At 34.0% G+C, this 21,281-nt stretch overlaps 1 long non-coding RNA gene across 31 annotated transcripts; it reads left to right on the top strand.

Annotated features, from left to right (window-relative positions):
• Positions 1-726: 726 nt before the first annotated feature.
• Positions 727-15,776, top strand: LOC103974228 (uncharacterized). Of its 31 annotated transcripts, none has more exons than XR_010480443.1 (9): positions 742-911; positions 1,441-1,589; positions 1,687-2,002; positions 2,106-2,165; positions 2,244-2,497; positions 2,631-2,689; positions 7,212-7,261; positions 9,823-12,434; positions 15,119-15,776. It is a non-coding gene; the product is annotated as an uncharacterized LOC103974228 (long non-coding RNA). The 31 variants fall into 31 exon arrangements; XR_010480441.1 differs by having other exon boundaries at positions 9,820-12,434; XR_010480440.1 differs by having other exon boundaries at positions 727-911; positions 7,212-12,434.
• Positions 15,777-21,281: the final 5,505 nt, after the last annotated feature.

Below are 21,281 nucleotides of genomic sequence, written 5' to 3'. Positions count from 1 at the left end.
AATATATATAACCTAATTAAATAAAGACATAATCTAATAGATGTATCATTTAATAAGTCCTCCTAACATAAATACGTGTTATTCTTACAATATCGACTCAGAGTGAAAATACAATCTACGTTCCTCACCAGGTTCCATGGCTCACTAGCATATAAAAATAATACTGGTATTTATTTATTTTAAACTTTATAAAATTTGTCTATTAATTAAATACTATTTATCTCTTTGTCTACCATTTCCGGTTGGTGGTCATCTTGGGTTCCGATTGTATCCTTCTTTTTATTTTTAGTTTTTTAAGACTGAGTTCACAAAGTTATGGTGAAACTTGACCACCTCCTCCGGAGGTCAAAGTTTGGAGCTACGTTTCCGGTCAACAAAACACACCGCACCACGTGACGAACGGAAGCTTTATCCACCGCTATCTCGTTTCCACAGAAGAATTCTGATATTTATTTATTTATTTATTATATTATTATTATTATTTCTTATGGCAAGCAGCGTTTCGGGTCACGAAATCAACGGAGTGCCTCGAGGATGCGTCCGGGACTCGGGAACCTTCGTCCACCTTCGGCGTAGGCAATTGCGTATATCCAACGCAAACGTCTACCCAACACCGACCGTTCCACGGACCCATCCTTGTCGGCCACAGCTAAGAAGGATCCATCTCAGCCGTTGCTTCTTTCTTTTATTCTCTGATCTAGATCGTTGGCTGCCTCACCGCAACCCTATAAAGGACGGGCTCCCTGCCCTTACTTGCGATCGTTGTTTTGGTTGTTGGCTTGCGTGGTTACGCGTCTGCGGTGTCCTTTAAGTGGATCCTCAGCCATCCGTAATCGATGATTTCGTTTTCGGATTGGACGATCCATCGATCGTTGATTTCGTTTTCGGATTGGATGATCTGTTTCCGATAGGTGGTGCATCCAAATCCTCAGCCATCCCTTAATCGTTGATTTCGTTTTCGGATTGGATGATCTGTTTCCGATACTTGAAACTGATCTACTTTCCATGCGGGGTGTATCAAAAGCCTTGAAACTGATCTGTTTGGATGATCGTTTTCGGATTGGATGATCTGTTTTCGGATAGGTGGTGCATCCAAATCCTCAGCCATCCCTTAATCGTTGATTTCGTTTACGAATTGGATGTTCTGTTCTCGGCACTTGAAAACTGATCTACTTTCCATGCCGGGTGTATCAAAAGCCTTTTGTTCATGTGGCTTTCGTTTTCGGGGACTTGGACATTGGTCTTGAACGAATCGGGTGATCTATTTTCAATCGCTGCGGATCGGAAGCGTTTGATATCTGTTGTTTTCGTTTTCTGAACGAATTGGATGATCTATTTTTTTCCCATAGGAATATTGAGAGGCTAGGAGTTCCGATTATTGGAATCCGACTAGTGGATTATTCTTTAACCGCTCTTTTTTTTTTTCTTGCGATCTGTCAGAGGGCTTCACAATTTTGCCGGATTAAGGCCATTTGCGACAGATTTTATATGTACTTTCGAAGCGGTAGGTGAGGCTTTGGTGTTTGTGTGGGTATTATCTTAATGGAACCCTCGCGGAGTCTGTGAGGCAATTTGTGAAGGTTGCTCTGGTATGCGTTGCACGATTAAATATTTTTTCCATTAGATAGTGTTCTATTTAAGGGGTTTCCTTACTGTAATGAACGCTGCTTATTATCATGGATGCAGGTTTTCCGAAATGATCTGAACAAGGGATGTGTCCTTTTTGATCTGGTTTAGTTGGCCTTCGTTACTTTCAACTTTTATTTGTTGCATTTATGTCCACCAGTTGGTTATGTTTGTTTGTTTTTATTTTTTGTGTGCAAGGGAAAGCTTCTGGATATGATATTTGAAAGAGAGATGTGTGTGTTTTGCTACCATGCTATGATATTTGGTTTGAGATATACGCTAACGGTATCTGCATCAATGCTGTGTCTTTTGGATACTCTAGTTGGATTTAGACGGGTATCAGGGAAGAGTTCCATCAACTTCTCATTTTTTTGAGGTTGCCTGTTAAATTGTTGATTATTTTTCCTGTCCTCCTTTTGTCAGCATTTTATATATATTGAAGTTAAGTTCTCTTTGTTTTCTGAATGTTCTATTCCTAGGGTTTTTGTGGGCAGTTGCCGAAGCATCATCGTTAGGCATGATTCTATTAAATAGAGATGGTAACTCACCTTTGTTGGATTGTTTTTGGTATCAGACCTAGGATTTTACATTTTTGATAAGGCTAGTTTCTGTGGCAGATTCTATATGTGTCATCGACGCTGTTGGTGGGGCTCTGGTGTTTTTGTGATTATTATCTGTATGGAGCCACACGTAGCTGTGATGCAGTTTGTAAAGGATGCTCCAATTAAGGATGCTCTGGTTTTTGTTGAATGATTTAAATAGGTTTTCCATTAGATAGTGTTATATTTAAGGGGTTTCATTGTTGTGACATACGTTGCTTATTATGATGGATCCAGGGCTTCCGAAATTATCTGAACAGTGGATATGTCCGGTTTGTGCTGGTTTAGTCAGCCCTTGTTACTTTCAAACATTAATTGTTGCCCTTACGTGCACAAGTTGGTCATGGTCATTTGATACGGTTCTCATCAAAGTATGGTTGTTTGTTTTTATTTGTTGTCTGCTAGGGGAAGCTGATGGACATCTAGTTTTGCATGGGCATGGGACATTTTTTTGAAAGTGAGATGTGAGTGTTCTGCTACCTTCCTATGGTATTTGGTTTCGATATGTTCTACTCTATCATCATTCATGGAAGAGGTTCCTTTCACTTTTCATTGGCTATCTAATTGTTGATTGTCTGTCTACTTATTCCATTGGCATGCTTGGTACATTTTATAAATTTGCACTTTTGAAGTCAGTCTTTCTCTTTGTTTTCCGAATGTCCTATTTGTAGGGTTTTTGTGTGCAGTTGCAGAAGCATCAGTATCAGCATTAGCCATAAGCCTGGTTATTAGGATTATGACCTTTCTTGAATAGAATTTTTGGTATGAGACATACGTTTTGCCTGTTTTAAAAGGATAGTTTAGATTTAGGTGTTTAATTTATGCATGTTTGTGATATTAAGTTTTTGTCCAATTGTTAATTGTTCTTCTTGTTGTGAATTTTTAGCTGTTACTTGCTTGGCAAGTCTTTTTGGTCATACTAATGTCTCATTTGTCTCTTCTTGGATTCTTTGTTAGATTTCTATTTTGCAGCTTAATTATCTTTTTGTTTTAACCTGCCTCTGGTCATCTGATGTTTGGTTTCAGTTAGCTTGTAGATGTTTTTTTAGTATGACATTTAATCATTTTTTGCTTTGAGTAAATAACTTTGATTGGTCTTTACTTTGATTGGCTCATGTTCTATTGTTTTTTATTCTACTTTATCTCTTATTTGTTGGCATTTTTTAAGTTCTCTGTACAATTTATAGTTTTTTGTTCCATGTAAACTTTTTGTCCTTGTGTGTTTCTAGTGTAACTTTTGACTGGTGTCTTTTATGTTGCCCTATAATGCTGATGTGGCCTCATATGAGAGATTATTTTACCGTAAACAATTCATCATGTTGTTTGTTTGCAGGATTTAAATTGGGTATATGGAAGGTTATTTTGTTTGCCTATTTGGTTTATTACATCCAGTTGTATTCTTGGCTGCTCTTTCCAGATGAAATTTGGATTTTCTGTCCTGGTTTTCTACAATTAGTTATGACGTTTGGTAGCAGGATTTTATTTTGGAGTTAATACATTTCTAAATTGGGTTAATTACATCCTTTGGTGTTCTTGGCTGGTTGTATTAGAGGAAGTCAGATAATTTTGTTGAATAACTTGAATTCTGTGGTCATTGTTTCCATTGGCGTCATTGCTGTTCATTTATTGCCAAAATGCAGTCCAACAGTGCAAAGTTGTTACATTTGAAAGGTCATTATTTTCACCGACTTTTTGATCCTCTGGCTTATAAAAGTTCTCTGCTGCGTTTCTCTTCCTTTTAATTAACTTCCATTTCTCTTTTGAATCATGTTCCCTTTGTCTTGTGTGGAAGCTAGGACGTGGTAATGATTTTACGTACAGGTACTTGTGCTATTAAGGTGTCTTTGTTGGTGATCTTGGGTTATGATAATTGTACTTGATTGTTATATCGATTTTTGAATCAATTCAATAGCACAATTGATGGCTTCAAAAACAAGTGGGTTTTAAGATGCATTGTTACTTTTTTCTTGTATCAAGTTGGAGGGAGGTACAGACATGCTGTGTTCTCTTGTTTTTCCTTGAAATTCATTTTATATTGCTGATTTTTATGAGAAGTAAGTTATCTTCTCAGGCTGATGTACTTTTTGCTACTCATTTTATGTGTTGTTTGTCTACTTGAAGCTTGTTTTGGGAGCTGGGTTTCATGTTAAGAAAGATGGGTTTCTCTTCAGCATGGAGCCTTCATATTGTAAACAAAGGAGTCTAATTTTCATCAAGGAATATTCTTGTGGGGACCCAATTGCTAATTGAATATATTTCCTTTATGAAGATTCTTCAACCATAGCTGATACAAACAAGTTTACAAGATTGTTGTTTTGGTTTGCATGATGAAGAGAATAGAAGTTCTACCTGTACTCTTGACGGAGATATCTTCTGGAATGTGCCCAAAAAAATTCATTATTTGCATGTTGTTTTTGATAGTATGTGTAGACAATATACTTAGTTCTATTGTGATCAACATTAGGTCTTAGGGAGTTTATGATATCAAAATGTCACAGACTTAGCTAGAATTGCTTAAGTCGTGAGACACCATTGCAGCAATTGTCACGGACTTAGCTGAAGTTGCCTAAGTCGTGAAGCACCCTTACGTCAACTTCTTAAACTTAGTTGAGATTTCCTAAGTCATGAGGTGCCATTACGATATATGCATCTGTAAAGGGTCAACCTAGTTGTAACCTTGTGTAGGTCTCGAAAGACCTGTAAAACAGAAGTTAATTAGTTTAAAAATGAGCTAAGGACAAGTCTTTTTATTTTACAAAGAGGGAAGCTTTACAAGCAATTCAGTGAGCACCTTGAGTGCAAGAGAGAAAAGAGAGGAAAGAGGAAACAAGGACTTTAGAAGGTTGATTGAACAAATACAAGTCCGTAAATAATTGCCCACCAGGTATCGGGTGCGAAGGCAAGTTCCTATCAAGTTATAATGATTATAACTGAGATTCTTTATTTATGAAGAGCTTAAGAATTTTGTTGCTAATTAACCTTCAAAGATGGATAAGCTACGACTTGCAGCTCCACCTTTTCACTTCAATCATTGATGTTCTAGCTTTGTTTTTTTATTAGTTACTGGTCATTGCATGTTGTCATGTTGGTGGATTTTTTCTTCTGATGGATTTTGACTTGTCATTTGATTAATCCAGTGATGGGGTTGGATGTCTCTTTAGTTCTCCCGGTGTACTTTCTTTTGTTTGGGTAGATAAAAAAATTTGCTTACTCCTATTTTGGTGTATATTTTGGTTTTAATAACCATACAATGTCAAGAACTACTGTTGTTTCCTGTGTTTGATGCATTATGGGCTTATATGGCTTTGAATGAGTATATAAGTTTATAATTTCTTTGCTTATATGTGTTGTATTTCAAATGTGTTTGGGAAAAAGAAGATTTTTAAGGGCGAGGTGCATCTTTTCTCTTATATCAACAGAATAAACAATTTTGGTTGGTTCTTTTATTCCAGTATTCTGAATTTGGAGACTTGAATGAGTTCTATGATGAAGCAAAGATATATGATGCCAGGAACCAAGATTGCAAAATGTTTGTAAGCTAACTATTGATTTCTTCATTGTATAATAGTCATTGTTTTCTTCATTGGATTGCAGACATGAAAAGATCGACTTCCTTTTGCAAAGCTAATTACTGTTTGAAAGTTAATTATTAATTTCTTCACTGTAGTTGGAACCAAGATAGGCAATACCGAATGATACCGCCCGGTACGGGTGGTACGTACCAGTCTGACGGCATACAGGTACGCGGACCGCTCGCTATCGGGCGGAACGAAAAATAATAATAAAATAATATATATTTATATTTATATATAAATATTTTTGAAAAAGGTGAGGGGAAGGAAAAGGTGATGTCGTCGAGGCGAGGTGACGTCGCCTTTTAAATAAATAAAAAAAAAAAAAAAAATATATATATATCGCTCGGTATACCGTTTCGTACTATATCGAGCGAACGTCGAAATGTCGGTACGGTACGGTATTGCGAACCTTGGTTTGAACATCTACATAAAGCCTAGCATAATCAATGTTAATGGAAATTCATAGGAAAGACCCATGATTAAGTAGATTGAAAAGCTTGGAACTGACTTTTGAGTTGATCCGCTAGTCCCCATTGCTGTTGCCCATGTTGTTGGTAAGTTTTGATTTTGTAGTAATTTCCGGTTTGTACATGTTTATATGATTTAAAGAAATGTGGAAGGTTCGATTAGGACACTGAAAAGGTTGGAAAATGACTTTTGAGTTGATTCGCTTGTGTCTGTCGCTTGTGTCTGTTGCTGTTGCCTGTGATGTTTTGCAATTCATTGTTGGATTTTGTTTTATTTTCCTGTGCCCACATTGAATGATTTGCTTATGTTTTGTTACAGGTGATGTGAACAATGTAGTTGGAACATCTACGGAAAGCCTAGCATGATTAAACAGAAATTCATGGGAAAGACTTTATTGGCTTTAACTGGTTTTCCCAGGATTAACATTAGATTGAAAAGCTTGGAACTGACATTTGAATTGATCCACTAGTACCTGTTGCTATTGCCCATGATGTTTGCAAGTTTTGGTTCGATTTTGTTCTTTTCCTGTGTGTACATGTTTATATGGTTCAAAGAACTCTGGAAGGTTGTGTTTGGTTGAAAGGGGGTGGTGCATTTGGATTGAGATTAGCAAATTGAAAAGATTGGAAGATGACTTTTGATTGAGATTAGGGCATTGAGAAGGTTGGAAAATAATTCTTTAGTTGATTCGCAAGTCTCAGTTGCTATTACCGGTGATGCTCTGCAATTTATGGATGGATTTTGTTTTATTTTCCTGTGCCTACATATTTGTATGTTCCAAAGAACTTTGGAAGTTCTGTTTTTGGTTGAAAACATGGTGCAATGGGATGTTGTATCTATTACACAAATTGGTTGTACCAAAAATTATTGTGGACTAGTACTCAGATTTTGTCATAAGTTATCAGATCAAGGTTTTTGATATGGTTGTGTATGAATCATGTAGGTGGCAAGTTGCATGTTTTGAGCTTCCAATGGTGATGGTGGCTGGCGTTGGTAAGCTGGCCAGATACATTGTTCTTTCAAGTTGGTTCATCCATGAATTGACATTGTATCCATTGATTTAATTCATGATTGTTTGTAAGAAAAATGTTAATGTTCGATGTGTTGGTAATTATACTTCTCCTAAGAAGTTTATATAATATTATTTGGTAGCTTACAAGCTTTATTTTTTGTCTGATTCTGGTAGTGTTTTGTCAGTTATTGGGTAGCATGATGTTGGTTGGGGATGACTCTATTTTGTGTCTCAGATTTGTATGTCTTGGGTTTTCTCTTGAACAGGAGTCTTTGACAAGGCATATCTTTGATGAGGCATATCTGCCATGTTCATGTAGTTTTGTTTGCTCAAAACTTGCTTTTTTGTGACTTGCAATTGTATGACCCTTTTTCTGATATTGTTATGCTTCCATGCTTTACATTAATGTTTTTTAGTTGGCATCTGTGTATTCTTGGATTTTTCATGACTAAATGACTGTTCATCACCAATTTTTGAGTGTTCGTCATGAGGGGAATTTGTCCTCAGTTTTCTTCGTTGGTGAGATGTTTATGAATCTTAATTTTGTTTATTAGGAATTTCGGAGTATCTAAGTTTGGTTGTATTTATTTATTGAATTGTGAATTTTTGTATTACATTATTGTTTCATGATTATCTTCTATATTGTTTGTTGATATTTCGAAACTATTCCAGTAGTCTATATTTTTTTAGCAATTTGCTAGGTTTAGATAGTAAGCTGAGTTGGAAAATGATAAGTGGAAGGTGTCCATAATTGTCTTCAGGTAACAATAAAATATTATTTAGTAAAAAATATAACTATTGGGAAATAAGCATATGATTGTTTGCAAGCATGTTTGGAAACATGTGAAGACAAAATTTGAAGCTTGAAGAATATGAGAAAAGGGTTATATAGCTATCTTGAAATTAAAGAGCATGTGTTTATTTATCCCTTGTGAATTTGCTTGGACTGTTTATGAGGATGTTATGATACTTGTGAGACTTTTTACTTGGTGTTGCATCTTTGAATTATTTTAGAGCTTATTCAGTATGGTGACAATTCCTGTTCAATTATGTTTGTTTTTTTTTAATTATTACATTTTCCATGCTTTTACGACTAATTTACTGTGTTGAATGTATTTCCTGTTCAATCATGTTTGGTATTTTCTTTGACTACATTTTCCAAGATACTATGATTATTAGATTACATTTTCTTTGACTACATTTTCTTTGTCGATATATTTAGCTACTATGCAATTTGGTTATTAGAAATTTGATTTTGTTGTTCATATAGGTTGTAGCATATTTTGCAAGTAGTATGAGATTTGCATTGATTATCGTTTATCAAACAGATGGGTTTGCTTTAGAATTTAAAATTAAATACAAAAACGAACAAGAATAGAAGACTGGTAAATTGGACATTGCAATAACCACTTTACTATCATTGTTGTTTTCGAAGCTTATCTAAGAAGAGTATAAAGTTGGATATTATGTGATTTGTAGTTGCATGGGATGATTTTTATGTTCAGAAGTTCATTGCTGGATAGGTATTCTCCAGCGAGGTTGATCAACTTCTCCTTTTGTCAACATTTGGTGATTGCATTGGACTTCTACTTTACTGCTTGATTGTTTTATCTAATTCTATTTATGTATTCACGTTTTTCTTCTCTTTTTTCCCTAATTGTCTTTATTTTTTCTGGTGGTTGGTAAATTTTCTATTGTTAATCTTAACATCTATAATGGTATTCAATTGGCAAATATGTTGGGCATATGATAGCTGTTGGCTTGAGAATTATGGGCATTATCTTTTTCCATGTGATAGCTGTTGGCTTTGTAGTTATCTATTGGTTCATTTTGTGAGAAGTCTGCTTCTTGTTTTGCTGTTCTGTTGTGACATTCCAGAAGCATTGTTCCATCACCAGGTGCAGTCTTGTTTTGCATATATAAGAGATATGATGACATCTATCTTGACTCTCTCCAGATAGATTATAAAGCCTGGTGACTGATACATCTGCTTATTTTCTACAGAATACACCTGGTCTCTTTATGTATTCATTTGTTGTCTTTCAGATCTTCTGAACATTGTTCTCCTCGATTTTTTGTTGTGTGGCATCCAATAGCTTTTTTATTTCTGAAATTTTGGGGTGTCTTAGCTTCTGAACCTTAATTTTGGGTTTTTAATGTGATCTTTCATGATCATGGGGTTATCAAAATGTCTGTTTTTGTTGGAACTTTCTGTGATATACTGATAATGAAAATGGTACATTCTCTGTTCTAATGAGTTCATTACATCCATTGTTATTTTTCACTTGGCTATTGAAGAGCCTATAGTTTTTATGTCCTGGTTTTGGTGTTTTAGTTTTGGTTAATTTTTCAGAATTTCCTTTTTTCTCCTCTTGACATTGCATTGGGTGGTAGTGGTACAAATTATTTTGTGCTTCATCTTTGTGAACCATTGGTATCAAAATTTCTGTGGTCTCTTTCCCTTTATTCAGCTTTTGCTTTTCTTTTCTTTGAGACACATGCCTGTTTCTCTTATTCTATGCTTCATTTATTGTTCAAGAAGCTAGGATGGGGCTAACAGTGAATGCAGTGAACCTTGGGTTGGTGATCTCGAGCAATAATGGTATGTAATTTTGACAGTCTGTTAAATATTCACCAATAGGGTCACTCGGCGAACTGGGTTTTCAATTCTATTATATTTTGTAGTTGCAGCAATCTGTAAGTCATTATATTTTGGTTTCTGAAATTTTGGGATGTCTTAGTTTCTGAACCTTGATTATGGGGTTTAATGCCGTCCATCATGATGAGCATGGGCATTTTTATATACTAACTAGGTCATCAAAATGTCTGATTGTAGGAATAGATCATAAAAGTGTCAAAGAACCTATAGATTAATTTTCACAAAATCCTTTTTTTTTCTTTGAAATAGATTTTAGTTGTACATTGCCTTCAATTCTATATCACAATTTTTGTTGTTACTTTATGGACATTGTATTGGGTGGTACAAATTATGTTGCACTTCATCATTGTGAACCATTGGTACTAAATCTCTCTGCTGCTCTCTTTCCACTTATTCAGCTTTTGCTCCTCTCTTTTTCTAAACATGTGCTCGATTCTCTTCTATGCTTTATCTATTGTTAAGAAGTTAGGACGAGGCTAACAGTGAATGTGGTAAACCTTTGGTTGGTGATCTTGACTAATAATGGTATGTAATTTTCACTTGTTTGGATGGTCTGTTAAATATTCATTAATTGGGTCATTTTGCAAACAGGTTTTCGATTTCTGTAATATTTTGAAGTGGCAGCATTCTGTTAGTCATGTTTGAGTCTAGGGATATTTAGATGTACTCTATATATGAAGTTTTTTCTTTTGCATTATTTCTGAATATTTTTTTATTTCTATATGCATCTATCTCATGCTACTTTTTTTGGTTTTGTATCTTGATCAAGGTTCGTAATTTCGTACCGCACCGGAGTTTCGACGTTCGCTCGGTACAGTATGATACTGTATAACGAGCGATATATCGTTCGGTATATTGCTCGGTATATATATATATATATATATATATATATATATATATAAATAATTCGTTGACGTCGTCGAAGCAACGTCGCCTTTATATATATATATATATATATATATATATATATATACACGGACAGTATTATTCGAAATTGCATACCTTGATCTTGATTATGTTATGAACTATTTCAATATGGTTAAAGAGATCTTATCGGTCCGTATCCGTATACTGACTAGTTGGTATTGTACGTATCGAGCTGTATCGAATGTACCGAAACATGGTACATTGGGACATATTGATATACTACCCATACCGGGCCCTTGTTGGACTGGTACGTACTGCTCATACCGGTACGCTATGGTACAACGAACCTTGAGTGTAAGAGTTATAAATGAGTTCAATATCTCCTACTGACATCCACACAGTTATAGTTGCCTTATTTTTTGTTTTGTATTTTTTGTATGTTCTGTAAATTAATAATTTGTTTCTTTAATGTTTTCTGTTTGGCATTTGTATTGTCACAAAAGCTGCTTCCTCTCGAGTATTTTCAAGAAAAAAGAAACCATGCCCATTGGTGAACATTTTGTTGGCAGCATTCTAATGCATGTTAAGGAACATCATCATGATAATTATAAGCTTCTCTGAGAGCAGCTGTAGGAAAAACTTGGTTTTGTTCTTTACTGGCAGGGCTTATGAATGATACTGGTGTTTTGAGTTTGAGACTTAAATAAGCCCATTAACTTACTCTAGGGGCTGTTCTGGTTATGTAAGCCACACATTAATATGAGCAAATACATCAGAATTTCTAAATTGGATACTGGTGAACCTACATGGTACATGGATACAGAATGGGGTATTCATAATTTCATATTATTGTCTATCTTATAGCTTGAGCTAATCAGCCGTAAGTGTTATTTTTTTGGTAATGTTGAAAAGAAGTTTCAGGAGTCCCCACAAAATTAAATGTTTCAGTGGCATCAATGTTATACAAACTCCCTATACAAAATTCTTGTAAAAACTTCAGTGGTGAAGAACCTCATCGGTTGTTTACATTGATTTATTCAAGGTTGTGGAAGGCATTAACAATTTTTTTGTAGTTGAAAGTTTTTTTGTGGTGCATCAATATGTTGGGATCTGTTTTTTGTCTTCTTAGAACTCTGACATGTATATTCCTTTTCTATTAGACATCAAAGAAATTTTTATTTTTTATCTGTTGTTAGTTGTAATTTTTTACTAGGATGTTTTTTGATTGTGATGTCAAAAGAGTGCTCTTAAGTGATTTAAAGGTAGCACAGTTGTGGTGTTAGAACACTGTTTTAGTGATCATTCAAATATTTAGATGTTATTTTAAGCACTATGTAGCCTTGTTTGGGTAACTACCTTTTTATGCCGTGTATTGTGTGTATGCCCTATACTGTGTATATGTAATGTGTACTTGTTGTGAGTATCAAAACAATAGGTGTTTCACATTACAAGTCCTCTTCCCTTTCCTTTTATTTGCATCAGACATTAGATGTTTAGTTGTTTTGTAATTATATGTGAATTTTTTGCATGTCTTGCGCAACTGATGTGTGTTCTGTCTTGCAAAGTCTATAATTCCTTGTACAAGACCATACTGGAAAGACATGAGAATGTCTTCATTGTTGCACTTGGTAATGTGTATTTATGCTAGATTTATTTTCGACTACAGATTAGCAATAACTTTATATGTTATATTTATGTCCCTGTTCATGTCTAGTGAATTCATCATGGAAATTTGATATTGCTTAGAAATTGTGATTGTTCTGTTTTCTGAATATTTGTCATGTACTTTATATGTTATATTTACGCAACTTTTGATCCGTTTTCATCCTTTCTTTCTGACTTGTTATCCATTCCACGCTTAACTGACAGAAACTGTCACAATGTTGTATAGTGATGTCATTTTATTCCCCTTCGATGGTATAATTTTGAATTGCCTTGCCGTCCATTCCAACCAAAGAATTGTATCTTAACCATCAGACATACATAGTTTAGGTCTAAAAATAATATTGAGTATTAGACCTATATCTGTTTAGTCCCACATTGGTATAGGTCTAAACCATATTGGCGGGGAAGGGTGTGGGCGAGGCATCACACATAGAGCCATGAGGCCTTGCATTGGGAGCATAGGGCGAGGGCGACGGACGGGCTAAGGGTAGAATTACAACAATTAGGGGTACTATTTGGGTAAAACGAAAACAAGGGGTATCTTCTTGAAAAAAAAGGGCATCAACAATATGTTTATGAGCTCTTATGCAAGAGCCATGGGATAAAAGCACCTCCTTGTTGTTTCTGCCGTTTTGTGTTTCCTGATATTACTAAACTACTTAGTTGATTTTTCTTCTTTCATGTTGTTAGGGTTCTCTGGTATCATCGACTAAGATGTGGTCTGTCATGAACTTAAGCATCCTTTAGTAGTTTTATTATTGTTATAAAATTCTATTTTTTTATGAACCTAGAAGGTCGGGCAGAGAACTATGCCAATAATGATAGCTGCAAGAAAGGGTTTAGTGTTTGCTAATATTTAGATCTGGGCTCTTGGTTATCATTGTGTTTGAAACATTAATTATAGAAGGAAAGCGGAATTTGGGTTTCTTAGTTTCTTTAGTTGATTCTTGGTCTGCTTATGATGAGTTGTAGTTTCTTCAGTTGATTCTTAGTCTGCTCAGGGAGTTATAGTTTCTTCTATCGGTTCTTATTCTGCACAAGAGTAGTATATGATGTATAGTATGTCATCTTATTCTGCACAAGAGTAGTATATGATATAGTATGTCAGATTATTGGGAGTCCTGACATTGATAGTCAATTTCAATGAGTTCAGCTGGTTGGTTCATCGATTTCATACATGAAATGGTTCCGGATTTTGGATCCGCATTTTGTCAGTGTCATGAGCAAGCTCTGGTTATTCTAATTGATTAGGTTTTTAATGTGCTGATACTCTTCTCCAAGGGAACCATACTCTTAGCTAGAATATGAGCTTTTGCAATTGAAGAATGTAATTGTTGTGATTGGTCAAAAATGGTTTTAATGTTCTGATACTCTTCTGGAAGGGCTGGAAGGGAACCATACTCATGTGGGATTGACTTTATTAGTTGGATTGGCTTCATGTGGGATGCTAATTAACAGTGCTTTTGAATTTGAAGAATGCAATGGTTGTGGCTGACTGAAGAGTTTTGTTATGCTCATGCAAAGTTTGTAAAATTTGTTTGTGTTTAGGAGGAAAGCCAATTATAATTCTTTTTGCAGCCTCAAAAAAAGTTTTTCATGTTTGGGCTTTTGAAGTTGATCTTGTGATTGCTTGACAACCATCAGTATCTTGCGGTATGGATTAGATTGTTTGCAAGGTTCAGATAGATGGTGCAGGTTTTATTATGTAAAGAAATAGAACACTTCACCTACAAGCCTTGGTTTCATTATTATTCTTTTTCCATTTCCTTGTTTGGTTGGCAACATGAGCATTGGTAATTGGTAGCGGATCATGTAAATGTGAAGCTTGTTATATTGGGTTGAAGCTGCTAATAACTTGATTGATGGTTCTTTGTTTGGTTGATTGGTTGACTGATCATCCCAATGACACTGGAATGGTTGATTCAATTTGTTGGGACTGACCGATGGTTGTCTAGTCATTGAGTTATTAGTTGGTACTGACTGTTGAATAATGCTGCAGCATGATGCCGATTATAGTTTATAGTTTTGACTGGCCATCATATAATGGCACTGGAACTGTTTGTTGGTGAAGTTGTGGAATAGTGGTGCAGGTTTTAGGTTGTCGTAGGGTTCAGTTTATGGCTTTGCTAATCAACCACCCCTACCATGTGTATTTGTTCTTATTTCAATGTTTTCTTATATTAAGTTTGGTTTGACATCGTTTTGCTAACGGCAGATGTTGATTATAGTTTGTCTCGGGTAAGGTTCAGTTTGAGGGTTTTGCTAATCGATCACCCCTACCATTTTATATTTCAATGGTTTTCTACATTAGGTTTGGTTTGACAGATTGGAATGATTGAACAAATGTGTCATTGTATGTACCTTTGCACTTATATGCCTTGTACTTTTGTCTGTAGCCTTTTTGTGGGCTTGAAACTTTTCTGCATTTATTTTATGTTTCAGCAGTGTTGGATGGTTTTGTTTGTTGCCTAATAATGTGTGATCATAGTTTTTTTTTCATATAAATACAAATTTAGTGGAATTTGCTTGTTTCTTTCTTTTTGTCGAACATTAGTCTTTGAATATTTTTGTCATTTTGTTGATTTTGTTGTATTTGGTGTATTTTAATATATTATTTTTCTCTGGTTTCTGTATGCTTTTGTTGTAGATGCGGGATGACCCAAACTACGTCTTTCCAACGTGTCTTCAATTTGGAGTTATGATAGTATAATGTTGGTTGGTTGCTTAACGTTGATTGTTTGTAATTTCTTTTGTAGGACTTTAATGTTATGTTTAGCACTGTTACAAATGCTTTAATTTGGAGTTGATACTTTTGTCTAGTTGTGTAATAATGTGGAAACTTTTGTGTCTTCACATTGCTTGTCTAAATGGATAAGAGGGGGTGGGCATTGCTGCAGATAATGCATGCGAGTGGAGGATCGTAATGTGCTGCTTGTGAACGTGGATGCTTGGCCGTGGGTTTCTATTGTGTTATAATTTGAGATTATCGTTGGTTGCATTTGTGTTTGTTTTGACATAATTTTTAGGTTTGTTGTTTGACACTGCCATTGCCTGTTTCTCAAGCCTGGATGAGAAAACGTGGAGGGGGCAATAGCTGATCGGTACCTCTCTGTTGTAAACAATCCAAATGATCTGCGAGTATCACTACATGAATGCATTGCTCAACCTGCCCATAGGAGCAACTTGTATGAGTTTCATGTTTGGTTTTTGAAATTCGAACTCTAGGGATAATAAATCTCTTTGAGGTTTCTGTGTAGTGTACATTGTATGTATAATATCTTTTCAAAATTGAATGTTTTTTCAAATTAGAACATTTTCTAGGGTAATATTTCTATAGATGTATTAGAACTTCCAGCAAGTCTTAGATCATTTCTATAGATGTATTAGAACCCACTAGTGTTAGTGGTGTTAGAAGTTTTTATGATATTGAAGATACTATCTTTTGAATGACACTCACAAAAACATCTACTAACACTAGTGGGTTTTGGTCACTTCCTAATTATTTTCATGTTTTTTTGATTAATATGTATTTTTTATTGTTAATAATATGTCCAAGAAAAGTAATTTTATTAGTGTAAAAAGTATATTTTTTTAGATTTGCATGTAACTTTTCTTTTCTAAGTATATAATTTTTTTTTAAATGTATTACATGTTCATCTAAACTTTGGCTATACATAAGTGTATCATCAAAATAAATCAATAAAAATTTTTTAATGTAATTTTAAAAAATATGGTTTATCATGTTTAGTTTTTCATTTGTTACGCTTACGCATTCTTAGTAGATGGTATCTAGATTTTAAATCAAGTTTTGAAAACACATAAGAATCATATAATTAATCCAATATGTTATTTTGCTTAGGAATAGGATGTTTATATCATGATTTTGTTAATGGCTTTGCAATCAATGCTTATTTTTTAAGATTCATCTTTTTTGGTCCCCAGAACAAGAACTACATATGGACTCATATTTTCTTCCACACTTATTTTTGGATATCCTTGGTCTCTTTGGGGTTGTATTTATATGTTGGGTTATTTGGTATGCTTGCAAAATCATTTTGATCCTCAATTTTTTTAATTAGTGGTAAATCATTAAAAACTTTTTCGGGCAAGAGATTCTTATTTTTTTTACAAAAGATCAATAATAACACTAAGCAAACTTGTATCAATTTTATTAGCAATAATCAAAATATCTTTGTACATAAGTACAAATAAGGGTTGTTTTATGGTTAAGATTTTATTTACATCACTCATTTTGGTACAAATACTCTTTTTTTTCTATTAAGCTTTCTTTTGTTCTCTTTCCTTGTTTTCTAATACTCTTATTTTTATCACTAAACTTATTTTTTTTATTTTATTTTTAAAGTTTTGATTAATGAAGACTCAAGTTTCTCATATTGTTTGTTTTTATATATTTGATCTTAAAAAATTATCTTTGGAGGTAATGGTCGATATTTTTGTTTTTCTATGATAAAAAAATAATGGTCCTTGAATCGATCATATATTATCCTTCGATCATATTGCCAAGGTCTCCCTAACAACATATGACTAACATACATAGATACTACATTACACCAAACTTTATCAATTGGAAAATAAGTTAACATTTGTTGATTTACTTGTACTACATTATCAATAAGGTTTTAGATGTTAGATAATAGGTAATTTTAGCTTCTTCACGAGCAAGGTGCTTGCCACATTTGTTCAACTTCCATTATCAACAATCACATGGCACAATTTGTTAGTAATCAAACAATAAGTATGAAAAAGATTTTTATCATTTTTATTTTGTAAATTAAGTGTGCATTGAAAAATTAGATTTTTACCTTTAGTATACTATACATCACTATTCTTTGGAATGTCATTATTATCTTTTATCTCATTTTTAGATTTAATAATCCTATCATTCATAATCATAACTCTCTTATTAGGATATTAACGTGTCATATGTTCATACCCAAGGCACTAGAAACATTTAATGCCTCTAGTTTGATTAGGTTGATTTTTACCTAATTGATTCATTCCTTTGTTGTGTGGTTCATTTTTATTTTTAGTTTTAAATTTAATAATTAATGGGTTTATCATCATTTTTACTCGAATTTGATTTTCAAGAAAAATCCGAATAAGGTTTTGAATCATACTTTGTGCCTTTTATTTTGAGTTGTTTCTCAATCTTCATGGTTACATTCATCATGTCATTAATCTTTATATATTGTTGTAACTCCACAAGATCAGTAATGTTCTTATTTAATCTATTCTGGAATCGACCTATGGTCGTCTCACGGTCTTCATCAATACTCATGGAATTTTGTGTCAAAGTTTACGGTCATTGATGTAAATCCCTATAGTAATAGCTAGAAACAAATCTCCTCATGATTTGTTTCATTTCCAACCAAATCTCCATGGGCTTTTCATCATTTTTACGTTTGTCCTTACATAATTGATCCCATCAAATAATAGTATAATCAAAAAATTTAACAATGACTAATTTTATCTTTTTCTCCTGCTTATGATTTTATCTACACCATCAAAACGTCCTCTTTTAGTTTGTCTCCTAGGATTAACATCTTGATCAATTATTATAATTTTATCATCATTCATATCATCTCCACCATCATATTCATTATTGACAAAGGCTAGTTCTCTCGTGTTGTGATTCACCTTACAATTTATTAATTACAACATCATGTCTTTTTAGATGATCCTTTAGATCTCCCATCACTTTGAACATGTTCAAATTGTTGATGCATTGCTTGAACTAAAAGATCATTTGATGATGAATTCATTTCTTTATCTTTAGACATGTTTAGAAAAACAAAGTTAACCTCACCAATATTCCCTCACGTGTTTCACTCAAGATTTGATTCACTCCACTCGTGTTTCACATAATTTTTTACTGTTCTCGGTATTGATCTCACCATTCTTGTTTTTTACCTTTTTGTGTTTTATTTTATTCTTAGATTAACTAATGTACATAAACAAATAATTTAAATTATGATAATTCGAGGGTAGTAAAATTGGGTAGATATAAAAGAAATTAAAAGATAGGTCAATTTAAAGATACGTGAAATATATTTCAATCATAAGCAAAGACTAGAATTTGAATATGAAAGAAAAATTTTTAGAATAAAGAAAGATTTTCATAACGAAACAAGAATTCAAATGAGCGAAGATAGAATTTTGTAATTTATAAGAATTCCTTGAATCTATAATTTTTTTTAATTCTGATCTCTTTTCTTTTTTTTTTACCTTTGATTTCTCTCTCTCTCTCTCTCTCTCTCTCTCTCTCTCTCTCTCTCTCTCTCTCTTTAAACCTTTGATATTTTTTTGATTTTTTTGATTTTTTTAAATTTTTTTGTATTATAAAGTGTGAAAAAAATAAATAAAAAATAGTAATAACACATGAAGCAAAGATAAAGGAAGAATATCGATTATAGATATGATGTTGAAAGAAGAAAAAAAAAAAGAAAAGGGAAAGTTAAAAGATAGTAAATAAATGGATACTCAAACCTAAACTTGAGCCATGCTTTGATAGCAAATGATGAAAATCATCAACTTAGCAACCATACATCTTAATAGCTAAAAAGCTATGACACATATGGAATGTAAATTAACATCATCTAGCGAATTGTAATAAGCGAACTGTAATAAAACGGATCATTTAAGATTGAAGTAAGAAAAACTATTCAAATCACTTTATCAATGAAAAATTGATGAAACAATTAGAACAGTAATTTGATTTCTTTAAAATGTCACAAGTAGAAAAGCTTGATAAGTTTCAAAGTTCTTGTAAGAACTTAAAAATAAAACACTCACCAGTGTTAAAAGATGATTATACTTCTCAATTGCCTCCTTACAAAGGGAGTTAGCTTTGTTTATATAATACAAGGCCAAGTATAAAGGGGATGAATATATTAAATAATATTTATATTCTAAATTTATGAATGTAGATTATTCATGAATCTACCTTGAGTTGTTTTGAATGATTATTCATGAATAAGCTCATAATTCCTAATTATTGAATTTTAAATTTTGATGATGGAATCAATTGATAAATTATTTGATTTAATATATATATTGAGATAAGTGTGCAGGATTAACTATGATAGCGGTAGACATGAAACAGATGTTGAACTAGAGTCAAGATCGAGATTTCGTTGGGAGTTCGAGAGTTCGTCGGAAGTTCAAACATTCATTGAAAGTTCTAGCGGAATTGACCGAAAAGTCCAGGAGCTTGTCAAAGAAGCTTATCGTACTCGCCAAGAAATTCGTCGTAAAGATCAGGAGCTTGTTGGGAATCCGTTAGATCATTGTCGAAAGATCGTCGGAAGCTCGCTAGAAGAACAATCGACACACGAGATAGAGTTTGCTTGTTTAAATATATTAAATATCATAATTAGACTTTAAGTTGAGTTAGGATTGGGAGGTAATCCCACTAATTCAGTTAGAGGCCAATTGGGCCCTTAACATTGTTGAATTGGGCCGGTTGAAATAGCTCATTTAACACCTGAAGTCACGATCGACGGAGGCACAGCTAGGGCCAGTGGTGGCACTGCTTATGACTCGGCCTCCTAGGTGCTCTAGGCGGTGTTACCGCTCATACTAAGTGGTGGTACTACCGATTGTTAATGCTATCGGTGGTACCGCCAAAGCTTTGTCAAGCGGTGGTACTGCCTAGACTACGTGGTGGTGGTAGCCTAGACTGAACGGTGGTATTGCCTAGTGTTAGTCTGCAAGTGGTGGTATCGCTCAATAATGGTGATGGTACCGTCAGTATCTTGAAATCCGAGGATGTGATTCTTTTTTGTTTCAATTCTGAATTTATTGGGGTCTATAAATACCCGACCCTTTTTTGAATGAAAGGACACGAAAGTGTGAATAATATCTTGAATTCTTGGGGTGTTAAAAGTGTTGTAAAAGTACAAAGTTCTCTCTTTCTAGTATTGTGATAATTTAAGAGAGGTGTGAGGCTTGTAAGGCTTACCTCCTAAACCCGCGAAAAGGAAAAAGCACTGTAAAGAGGTGGTTGGTCTTGCCTATTGAAGGAAGACCATTAGTGGACACCGGTGATCTCGACGGAGGAGGAATCAAAAGTGTTGTAGGTCACAATGATCGGATTATTATAAATTTTGGTTTGCATTTCTGTTATTGTCTTTTACTTTGCAATTACTTCACTTTCTCCTTAGTTTTCACTACCCTTACGAACAAACATGCTTTTAAGCAATCTTTGGAGATCGTTTTTTATGGTATGAAGAAATTTTTTAAATCGGTGATTTTATCCGTTGCATTAATTCACCCTCTCTTAGTGCTAACTCGATCATTATAATTGATATTAGAGCTCGATTACTCTCGATTTGGTTTAAAACCCAAGAGAGATGGTTTTTGTGAGTAATTAAGAGGGTCATTTAATTACACGTCCACCCATGTTCAATGGGACGAATTACACATATTGGAAAACTAGAAAGAGGATCTTTCTAATTTCAATGGATTTTAAGTTATGGAACCTTATGGAAAATGACTTTCAAAAGTCTTGTCTTCCAATGAACGATTGGAATGAGTTAGAGAAGAAGACTTTTGCTTTAAATGCCAAGGCTATGAATGCATTGTTTTATGCTTTAGATAAAAACGAGTTCAATCAGAGTGTCTATTTGTGAAACGACTTTTGATATTTGGCACACTCGAAATCACTCACGAAGGCACTAGTAGAGTAAAGGAGTCGAAGATAAATATTTTAGTTTATACTTATGAATTGTTTTGGATGAAGCCAAGCGAAATTATTATCGACATGTACACACGTTTTACGGATGTTGTCA

This window comes from Musa acuminata, chromosome BXJ1-2 (assembly GCF_036884655.1).
Source record: "Musa acuminata AAA Group cultivar baxijiao chromosome BXJ1-2, Cavendish_Baxijiao_AAA, whole genome shotgun sequence".
In the NCBI taxonomy this organism is placed as follows: Eukaryota; Viridiplantae; Streptophyta; class Magnoliopsida; order Zingiberales; family Musaceae; genus Musa; species Musa acuminata.
Note: the sequence above shows the minus strand (reverse complement) of the source record. Positions and strands in the feature narration are given on the sequence as shown.